Genomic DNA, 11,682 nt, shown 5'->3' on the forward strand with positions numbered 1-11,682 from the left:
TGCCCTCATGCATGATTTTTCCTGAAAACACAGGACAAATGGACATCAAGCCAGGAGTTATCCAACTCCTTCCCAAATTCCATGGACTTGAATCAGAAAGTCCATATTTACATTTGAAAGAGTTCGATGAGATTATAACTACATTATGTTTTCCTAATGTATCTGAGGATACAATTAGGCTGAAACTCTTTCCTTTTTCCTTAAAAGAGAAAGCTAAGACGTGGTTACATTCACTGCGTCCTAGATCCATTGGCACATGGAACGACATGCAGAGGGAATTCATAAAAAAATTCTTCCCACATCATAAAACGATTACCCTCAGGAAAGTAATCGTGAACTTTGCCCAAAAAGAAGATGAAACATTCTTCCAATGTTGGGAAAGGTTCAAAGATTTGGTCAGTTCATGCCCACAACACGGATTTGAAACGTGGCGCATTACAAATTTTTTCTACGATGGACTGACATCTTCCATGCGCCAAATGGTCGAGACAATGTGTAATGGAGAGTTCATTAATAAAGATGTCGACGAGGTATGAGACTACCTCGATAGTCTCGCTGAAAAAACACAATCATGGGACTATTACCCAATGGCGAACACCACGTCTAGGCCGACTCAATTAAAGGAAAAAGGTGGATTATATCTCTTGAAAGAAGAGGATGATCTCAAGTGTAAAGTGACTACACTTATAAGGAAAGTTGAGGCCATGGAAGGAAAGAAGGATAAGGTCAATGAAATTGTTTGCGACATCTGTGATTGCAACAGTCACACAACTGAAAACTGTCCTACAATACCTGCCTTTCGAGGAGTGTTGAATGAACAAGCCAATGCCGTAAATAATTATCAAAGACCTTTTACTGGACCTAACTCCAACACATACAATCCTGGCTGGAAAAATCATCCAAACTTTAGTTGGAGGAATGGACAAACAGCGACTCCTCCAGGTTTCTTCAATCAAAATCCAAATCAAGTGAAACCTCAAGAGGAACCGGTTCAAAATCCCATACAAGAGCTGGCTCAGGTAATGCGGGGAATTACAGATTTTATGCAAAAGATAGATTCTCGTATGACGGTTATAGAAAAGGGGATGCTTCCTGCACAACCTCTCCCCAATCCTAAACCGCAGTACGAGAATAATGATCCCAGCTCTTCAAATCAGATGGGGCATGCTAAATCCATCACCACTCTTAGGAGTGGGAAGATCATTGATAAAACTCTTCCGGTTAGGCCCGAAAAGCCTCAAGAATCAAAAGAGGACAACAATGATGGATCCAGCGATGCCCCACAAAAAGTAGAACCGGAACTCCTAGAGAAGCCAGTTGCTCCATTCCCTCAACGGTTGGTTTCACCAAAACCTCTCTCTAACTCTCAGGATATACTAGAGGTGTTGAAACAAGTGAAAGTCAACATTCCTCTACTTGATGTCGTTAAACAGATACCTTCATATGCCAAATTTCTGAAGAACTTATGCACGACCAAAAGACGGAAAATTATTCAAAAGAAAATCTTCTTGACTGAGAAAGTGAGTGCCATCCTGAAGCAAGACGTGCCGCAGAAATTTAATGATCCCGGTAGCCCAACCATATCATGTGTAATCGGGAACCATCGAATTGATCACGCACTTCTTGACTTAGGAGCGAGCGTCAATCTGATTCCCTACTCGGTATACAAACAGTTAGGTTTGGGTGAATTAAAACCCACCCTAACCACACTACAACTTGCTGATCGCTCTGTTCGTGTGCCAAGAGGGATAATTGAGGATGTGTTGGTCCAAGTTGATAGATTTTACTACCCTGTAGACTTTATCATCCTGGACACCGAACCCATCAATAACATGAGCACTCAGATTCCCGTCATTCTTGGTCGCCCATTCCTTGCCACGTCAAATGCAATTATCAATTGCAGGAATGGTATCATGACTATGTCTTTTGGAAATTTGACATTGGAGTCAAACATTTTTTTCAATAATGGCAGCAACGCAGAGGATGATGACGATTTCCACGACATTAACATGATTGACTCTTTCGTGGAAGATACGACACCTCTAACCTTATCCTCCGACCATCTAGAGACGTGCTTGGCCCACTCCCATGATTTTGATGATGACATGATTAGGGAGACGTGCGCCTTGCTTGATACTGCACCGGTACTTGAAGTTAACCGATGGAGGCCACAATTTGAAGAATTACCACAAACTGATGTAGTGCCTCTACCGTCTAACCTCAAGCCGCCGAAGCTTGACCTCAAACCTTTGCCCTCTGATTTGAAATATACCTATTTAGGTCAAGATGAGACATACCCGGTGGTGATCTCTGCCCACCTGGAGAAAGAACAGGAGAGTATGCTTATATCTACTCTCATAGAGCATAAAGGAGCCCTGGGATGGACGATAGCGGACCTCAAGGGAATCGATCCCTCGATTTGTACTCACCGCATATATCTTGAGGATAATGCAAAAACTGCTCGGCAACCACAACGTAGACTAAATCCAAACATGAAGGAAGTGGTTAAGGCCGAAGTTCTTAAACTATTGGATGTGAGTATTATATACCCTATATCTGATAGTCAATGGGTGAGTCCAACTCAAGTGGTCCCTAAGAAGTCTGGAATCACCATCGTAGCCAATGCTAATAATGAACTCGTGCCAACTAGAGTCACTACTGGTTGGAGAATGTGCATTGACTACAGGAAGTTGAATACCGTCACGAGGAAAGACCACTTTCCCTTACCATTCATTGATCAGATCCTGGAAAGGTTAGCTGGTCATTCCTATTATAGTTTCCTTGACGGGTATTCGGGCTACAACCAGATAGAGATAGCCCCTGAAGACCAGGAAAAGACCACATTTACATGTCCCTACGACACCTTTGCTTACCGAAGGATGCCATTCGGACTATGTAATGCCCCTGCCACCTTTCAGCGATGTATGCTTAGTATATTTTCTGATATGATAGGGCAATATCTAGAGGTCTTCATGGACGATTTCTCTGTTTACGGTCCATCTTTCAGCAAGTGCTTGGAAAGTCTTAAATGTGTGCTGAAAAGATGTGAAGAGAAGAACTTGGTACTTAATTGGGAGAAGTGCCATTTCATGGTTCAGAAGGGAATTGTCCTTGGGCATATCATCTCGTCCAAAGGAATCGAGGTAGATAAGGCAAAAATCGATCTTATCTCTAACCTACCTCCACCCAAGAACATCAGAGACGTGCGATCCTTCTTAGGACACGCAGGATTTTACAGGCGATTCATAAAGGACTTTAGTCTCCTCTCTCGTCCTTTATGTAATCTTCTTCAAAAGGATGCTCGAGTGGACTGACTGAGCAATGCCGGGAAGCTTTCACCAAGCTTAAAGGCACGTTAACCATCGCACCTATCATGCGACCACCCATGGAGCCTTCCTTTTGAGCTTATGTGCGACGCTTCTGATTATGCTCTTGGAGCGGTCCTAGGCCAGAGAAAAGATAAGCGGCCCTACGTCATTCATTACGCAAGTAGAACTTTAAATTCTGCCCAGGTAAACTACTCGACTACGGAAAAGGAACTCTTAGCTGTAGTGTTCGCCTTGGACAAATTTAGGTCCTACTTGATCGGATCCAAAATCATTATCTACACAGATCATGCGGCACTTAAGTATCTTCTTTCTAAGAATGATTCTAAGCCCCGTTTGATACGATGGATCCTTCTACTCCAAGAATTTGATTTGGAAATTAAAGATAAAAAGGGAGTAGAGAACGTAGTGGCCGATCACCTTTCTCGCCTTAATACCTCTGATTCCCTTGAGGCGACTCATATCAACGACATGTTCCCTGATGAACAACTGTTCCGAGTTTCCCATTCACCTTGGTTCGCTGATATTGCTAATTATCTTGCTACAGGTGCCATACCGACACAGTGGACTGCGCAAGATAAGAAGAAATTTTTCACCGAGGTGCGCAACTTTTTCTGGGATGATCCTTATTTATTTAAATATTGCCCAGACCAAATTCTAAGGAGATGTGTACCAGACGATGAGCATCAGAGCGTCATCTCCTTCTATCACTCACAGGCCTGTGGTGGTCACTTTTCTGCTAAAAAGACCACGGCCAAGATTCTGCAGTGTGGCTTTTACTGGCCCACTATGTTTAGGGACACTCATGAGTTTTGCAAAGCTTGTGAGCGTTGTCAGAAATTGGGAGCATTGTCCCGTCGAAATATGATGTCTTTGAATCTCATTCTTATCATTGAAGCATTTGATTGCTGGGGCATCGATTTCATGGGACCATTCCCCCAATCGTTTGGGAATCTGTATATTTTGCTCGCCGTGGATTATGTCACTAAATGGGTCGAAGCGATTCCGTGTCGAAAGAATGACCATCGCACGGTCATTAAATTCCTAAAAGAAAACATCCTTTCTCGATTCGGAACGCCTCGAGCCATCATTAGTGATGGGGGCTCACACTTTTGTAATAAACCATTTGAGAGCTTAATGAAGAAATACGGTATCTCTCATAAGGTGAGCACCCCATACCATCCTCAGACAAGTGGACAAGCTGAGATTTTCAATAGGGAGATCAAACACATTTTGGAGAAAACGGTTAACCCAGATCGTAAGGATTGGTCAATCTGATTGACCGATGCCTTATGGGCATACCGTACTGCATTTAAAACTCCTATTGGAATGTCTCCCTTTAGACTTGTCTATGGGAAGGCTTGTCACTTGCCTGTGGAGCTGGAACATAAAGCGTACTAGGCGATCAAAAATCTCAATTTCAATCTGGACAACGCTGGCTCGCTACGCAAACTTCAATTGAATGAACTTGAAGAAATCCGGAATGATGCGTACGATAATTCGAGAATTTACAAGGACAAGATGAAAGCATTTCATGACCAACACATTTCGCAAAAATCATTCACGCCTGGTCAGAAGGTCCTTTTGTACAATTCTCGATTACATCTCTTTCCGGGTAAGCTTCGATCTCGTTGGACCGGTCCTTATATTGTTGTCACTGTTTTTCCGCATGGGGCCGTTGAGATAAGAGATCCCGACAATGGCAAGGAGTTTAAAGTCAATGGACACCGATTGAAACCATTTGTCGAGAAATTTGATTTAGAGGACATGTCCATGCCTTTGACTGATCCTGTTTACCAGGATTGATCTCCTAGTCTGATGGAGGTATAGGTAGGTTTCCTGTTTTCTTAGGAATAGAGTAGTTGCTTTATTTGTCTGGCTGAAGACGGTAAACTTAGCGCTCCTGGGAGGTAACCCAGTTCTTCATTTCATGTTATTTTTATCATTAGTCAGTTCAATGTTTGTGGGTAACATTACTGCAAACCCTCACGAGACTACAACTCGTCCACTAGGGGTAACCTAAGGGTTTAAAGGCTTGTTGCATATGCTAAATGCAATCGAGAGCACCTAAGAAAGTGGTATAGGTAGGATTTTATTTTGTGTTACTTTTGTTGGTTTCTCTCTTGTACTGACCCCCTTTTACGTAAATAGCTATGGAAAGCCTCTTGATTCTTTCAGGTATTATCTTCCCATCACTTCTCATTTACTTGTTTTGTCTCATGTGCATTGGATGCTTATTTCTTTTACATTGAGGACAATGTAGATTTTTGGTTGGGGGTGGGAAATTAGGTTTCCCAATCAGTGTTTCCTTGGTCTTGAGCAAAAGTTGTGAAAATTTTTGAATTTTTTCAGGCTTTCTGATGAATTCGAAGTGATTTTGACGGCCATGTAGGGCACTTAGAATTTCAAGATGCGTATTGTTGGTACTTTATGACTCTTGGATTCAGTTATCTATTAAATTTCACAGCTAAGTTTGAATTGTTAATCCATTATTAGAATTTGTAAACATTGATTGAGTCATGAATTCGCAGGACACATCTCGCGTGCATATTAAGGTTCAGTTCGATATTGAAGGATTAACTTGGTAATCACTAAACATGAAAGGAACCAACTTGAAAAATTGAAAGGATTGGGCGAACAGTCTTTACCATAGGTTTGCTCCCTATAGGTGAGGATTCGATTCCCCATGGATGATATGTGAAAAAATATATATATATATATATATATATATATATATATATATATATATATATATAATTTTGGGTGTACAGTCTTCATCATAGGTTTGCTCCCTTTAGGTGAGGATTTGATTCCCCTTCTTGACATCACGTTTAATGGAAAAGTCAAAAAATTAAAAGATAATGTGTGAGGCAAGTTCTGGTTATCGTGAATTCTCTTATTGGTTACCAATGATATCCTTAAATAGAGAAGTGAATTTTAAAGTTTCGAGATTAGACTATGCATCCATGGAATTTAATGTTTAGAATTGTTCTAATTGATGGACTAATATTTTGAACTTAATTACGAAGTTACCGTGTGATTAAGTCTAGGAGAGAAAGTAATGCCAACATTCATGAATCTTAGAATTCGAGTATCTGAATTGTTCTTCATAAATCTCTTGAGTTCATAAAAAGTGTCCTGTATTTCTCAACTTATTTTTCGCATATTTTGCTCGGGACTAGCAAAATGCTGGTTGGGGGTTGTGTTGAGGGTCAAATACTGCATATTAGACCCCAATTATTTTCTGGATTTACAAGCATGATGCCGGTTAATGACCTGATTTAATCGTATTTGTGATGCAGAGTGTATTTACGAGCATAGGCTGGAAAGGATGTTAAAAGCATGGATTTAACAGTCTGAAGTCACCAAGGCAAGCGAAGGACCCTAGGAAACCAAGATTGATAGATTTACACGCCAGGGATCCAAGAAAATCAAGGAATTGAAGCTCAAGTGGCCTGAAAAGTGTCCAGAATGCAAGATCATAGGGTTCCCACCATCTGATCAGTTCGAAACTCCATACGTGGCCTGAGGACCAAAAAATAACCGTACACGTAAAATTTCATCCATTGGATCGCTGTGGAAGTGGCCTAACGGACAGATCAGCCCACAAATTATCAATCTGGGGCCCGCCTGATATCTTGAAATACTTCAATTTTGGTGTCAACCATTTAAATCATATGGCAACCAGGTTGGACGGAGCTGATCTCTTATATACATCAGCATGGGACCCACGTGTGCATCGCACATGTACAACGTGGGTGCACCAGGCGTGCACGGTAACTCCAGGACGGTCAAACCGTCCTGGACTCGAACCCTCCCTCTCAAACAGATGCAGCGCGTCCCGCTGTTACGCAGACGACCGGACTGCGGAAGTTGGTGGGCCACCACCGTGCATCAGATGATCAATCTGGACCGTCCATCAGAAACCCTTGCCCCCTATCATCCTCGCCTAGATGGCAGAATTTCAAGAAAGATTGGAGGCCGGCTGTTGATCGTCAAAACTAAAGGCGGACGGCTGAATGAAATCATCCCTGGACCGCACCGATTTTTATCCAAAAACATTGAGTCCCACCTGTTTTTTCGAGCTGATACGAATAGACGGAGTGGATCTTTCAAAAAATCAGTGAAGTGGGCCCCACCACGCGTCAGCGCGTGCCCTGTTACGGCATTAGTGACCGTCCGACTTTCGCGGCGAGTTGTACGCCCTTAGGGGCGGTCGGACGGCTGATCTGAACCGTTCATCATGTAGGTGGGCCAAAAATCTCCCAGGGGACGCTGTCCTTTTGAAAAAAAAAGCAAAGAATAAAAAGAAGGGAGACGGGAAACTCCGGACTGCGTAAGGTATTCCGCAGTAGAGGACGTGTATTCCTGGTTGCGGAAGGACTGTTTCCGCAGGCTATTGATGGTGGGACTCCACAGCACCAGGGGGGAGCTTGCCATCTTTAAAAAGGAAGAAACGTGAGAAGCCTGGGGAAGGACGGGAGCTCGATTGGAGGAAGAAGTTTTTGAGAAAGAGAGCGCTGAAGACGTTAGCTTGGGACAGGAGCTCGGTTTTGGTTTCTGCTATCTACGGCTGGAGAGAGAAGCATTCAGGGGAATGGCACGTGAGGAGGCTGGGTTTTCTTCTCTTTCCTTCTTGTTCTTTTCTATTTTTTTTCTGTTTATTTACTTTGTCTAAGGGGTTCTAGCATGATCCCTACAAGTGGATCCTCTGAATCCCTAGTTTCCCTTCCTCTGAATTCCTTAAAGTTTTAGATAATTATTCCACAATTATTTCTTAAATTCTATTTGGTTTAGATTACATCTTAGTCTAGTTCTAGTTCTATTTGGTTTCAGATAACGTACAGGTATCAGTCCCTGTGGATTCGACCTCGGTCTTACCGAGTTTATTACTACATCACAACCCTATACTTGGGGAGTGAACATTCTGCTTATTCCGACATTGTACGATTTATGGATTATCAGTATTTTCGATATTGTATAACTATGGTATTGTATTGAATACTTGGTACTTACCTTATGCACACACTTACACCACCCTCTAAGCTTTTTATAAGCTTATGCACGATAGATGCGTGCAGGTGATGTTAGGTTGCAGCAGTGTTGAGCTTGGAACGTACAGTGGTCTTTTGGAGATTGATTTTCGATTTATGTGTTTACTTTTTAGCATTGTACTAAAATGATTATATTAGTAGATATGTGATGATGATGTTGCCCTTGTGAATTGGGTAATCTTATGGTTATGCTTATTATGAGTTAAATGTACAAATAAAAAAACATCTTTGTAAGATCCCAGAATCGGAATCTAGCATATGGACGCTAGGAACCGATAATGGGGTACTACGAAGTTGTTGGCACCGGATTCGGCGATCGGAATTCCTGTGAATTTGATTTCCGGGTTTGGGGCATGACAATTTGAGAGAGGAGTCTAGAGAAGTTCCATGGATTCGGATTAGTTATCCTTGAGGAAAATAGTGATCGACCTCATCACGTTCATACCTGCGTCAGCACACATAAGATATATGAGATCCAATTGCTTCATAAGGTGGGCCCCACTGTGACGGTTACCTGGCATGAATCCAAGCGGATGGGCTGATTGGGTGGGCCTAATAATAGGCTGGTACCTTTTTTAGGTAGGAAAGGCTGGTCCATTCATTAGGTGGCCCACAAATGGATGTTGAATAGAGGTTGTTAATCTCTTCTTACTTATCATCTACCACTTTTAGCCCACTGGATGAGCAGTCTGTGTCACGCCCCGAAATTCAGAACCCAAGTTGGCCAGGCCCGAGCCCGAATTTCAAGACTGTGAGTTGACTTTAAACAAAATATACACCACAACCCACAATATTTTCATGATTTTTACGGCAATCAGAGTAACTAAAAGGGGTCAAAGTAACTATCATTAAATAACGTCTACAAATCAATCATTGAATATTTAATTACATTGATATAAAAAAAATTAATAACAACGTATATTGAACTTTAATTAATTTCTAAATAAATAAGGGAAAAAGTCTTCAATCTTGCCCAATTGATTTTTCATATACAAACCCTGCAAAATAATCTATACGGGTGTGAGTGCAATGGTTCGTAGGGTCACATCCTTCCCAAAATTGAAAATTCAATGATAATACCAATATAACATAATAACATAAACATGATCAATTGCAATTATTGAATTGGCATTTTACTTGGCAATAGAAATGATTTGGTATTCATAGTAGCGAAATAATATAAGGCAGTCATCCAATATCATTTTTGGTTCAATCCAGGGCAGAGCACCCGTGTGTGTTGATCCTTTTAGTGGATGACCCCCAACAGAGCACCGGTGTTGATCCTTTTAGGGAATGACCCTCGGCAGAGCACCTGGTGAATAGACTTTTAGGATAAATACCCAGGGCAGAGCACCCGTATGTGTTGATCCTTTTAAGGAATCACCCAGGGCAGAGCACCCATGCCAATTCTTTTGAGAATGACCCTGGGCAGAGCACCCATTAAACTAAAAGTACAATAATCATTTCAAGGTAAAGCACCCATAATTTAAATACATTCTTCAATCTATAACAAAATAAATTCCTTCTTCAACACTTAACCATAATCATTTAAATCATGTAACAATAATAAATTTGATATATAACCCATAACAATAATTTAATAAAATCTAAAATATATAATCACACAACAATTAATCAAATAAATCTAAAACATGTTATAGGTAATTAAATAAATTTAATGTAACAGTTAATCAAATAAACGAAATTCGCAGGGTAACGTAACGGTACAGTGTACGCAGAATTTTCAACCAGGAAGATTACCTACCTGTAATGGAATAAAATATAGCTATGAATTTCGTGTATGGTTATCCTTTAGACTGTCCACTCTTCTATTGCTTTGATTAAGTCAACTCAATGAGTCCTTAGAAAATGAGAAATTTCAAAGGATCACTGGTATAATAACAACAGAGAGAATTTATATTCAAATAAACAAAAGAAGAAAAATCTACCTACCTCTACTATTATGAGAGGATAAGGTCAGTTCGGATTCAACAACACAGGGATGGAATACATGAAAAAATTGATGACTCGATCTCAATATTTTGGTCCTCTAATCTCTCTCCCAAGCATTTTATTATCTCTCTTACCTCCCTGGAAGGGTTATAGACGTTCATATCCTCTCTGGAGTGTGAATCTGATGGATGGTTCGGATCAGTGAGGTGGGTCCCATGTACAAGACAACGTGCAAGACTGGGTCTAGTCACATGGATGTTAGGTGCTATGAAGAAGGAATGATGGAGATGAGACAGAAAATCGGGAAGGGAGTTTGGGTTGGTTATGTGAGAGGATGCACGTCACTCTCTTTACTTTTTTTTTAATTTTTTTTTAAACATGGTGTGATCCACAAAGATGATGTGGAAAATCCACTCCGTCCATTTGTCTTGGTGGATGATTTTAGGATATGGGCCAAGAAATGAGGTAGATTCAAGGCTTAAATGGTCCAAACCAAAGGAAAGAGTGTGATTTAGTTCCCACTGTTAAAAAATAAACGGGTTGTTATAGTCTGGGCTTGATCTTTAGGTTGGAAATGTTCATGGTGAGCTCATATAAGTGGGCCAAACCGTATGGAACAGTATAAAATCATGACTAAAAACTCTAAATTAACGTGGTGAGGCCCACATTAATCTTGGAATATTCTGAATTTCAGGTAACCCATTCATCCTTGTATGTAGCGTCAGATGAATGGATTGGATGGCATAAAAACACCACGGTAGACCCCATACAAAATTTGGACTATTTTAACGGTGTAAGTTCCCGTTATCAACCGTTCCTCGTGGTGTAATCTATCTGAGTATTTAATCGGCCTGAATTTTGGGCCCCGATATAGAGAGAGCATAGCACACCTGATGGACAGGGTGGATCACATCCACGTGAAGTCCTCCATCCACGTCAACAAATAGTTACTCCCCCACGTGGCAGGCGTTTTCTGGACGCAATGGCATTGTCCCCGTCTCTATGGCGTTTCTCCAACGCAGGAAATCGTCGTAGTGTAGCCCCATTAAAAAGGCCGGTTTAGTGGTATGACTGACTACCAAAAACGGTACCCCGCATGCTCTTCCATAGTACATGGAGTCCACCCTCGACGATCAGGAACGTTCATCTGGTAGGCTTATCATGGTGGCTCGTGGTTCAAATATTTTAGCGACCTAAATGCTGGCCAGTCCAGTTCAATAAACTTCTAGCTTTTCCATCTTCTAGAAATCGTGAAAATGCCCAAAAAGCCTCTAGAGGAAATAGTACCTTTCAATTAATGGTTGTGATTGAAAAGTCCAAAGCATGGCTGATAGGATCTTCTATCTGAG

General features: G+C 41.3%; 1 non-coding gene across 1 annotated transcript; it reads right to left on the reverse strand.

Moving 5' to 3' along the window:
- Nucleotides 1-314: 314 nt before the first annotated feature.
- Nucleotides 315-421, reverse strand: LOC131232021 (small nucleolar RNA R71). The gene has a single exon (XR_009164629.1). It is a non-coding gene; the product is annotated as a small nucleolar RNA R71 (small nucleolar RNA).
- Between the last annotated feature and the right edge of the window lie 11,261 nt (nt 422-11,682).

This window comes from Magnolia sinica, chromosome 17 (assembly GCF_029962835.1).
Source record: "Magnolia sinica isolate HGM2019 chromosome 17, MsV1, whole genome shotgun sequence".
NCBI lineage: Eukaryota > Viridiplantae > Streptophyta > Magnoliopsida > Magnoliales > Magnoliaceae > Magnolia > Magnolia sinica.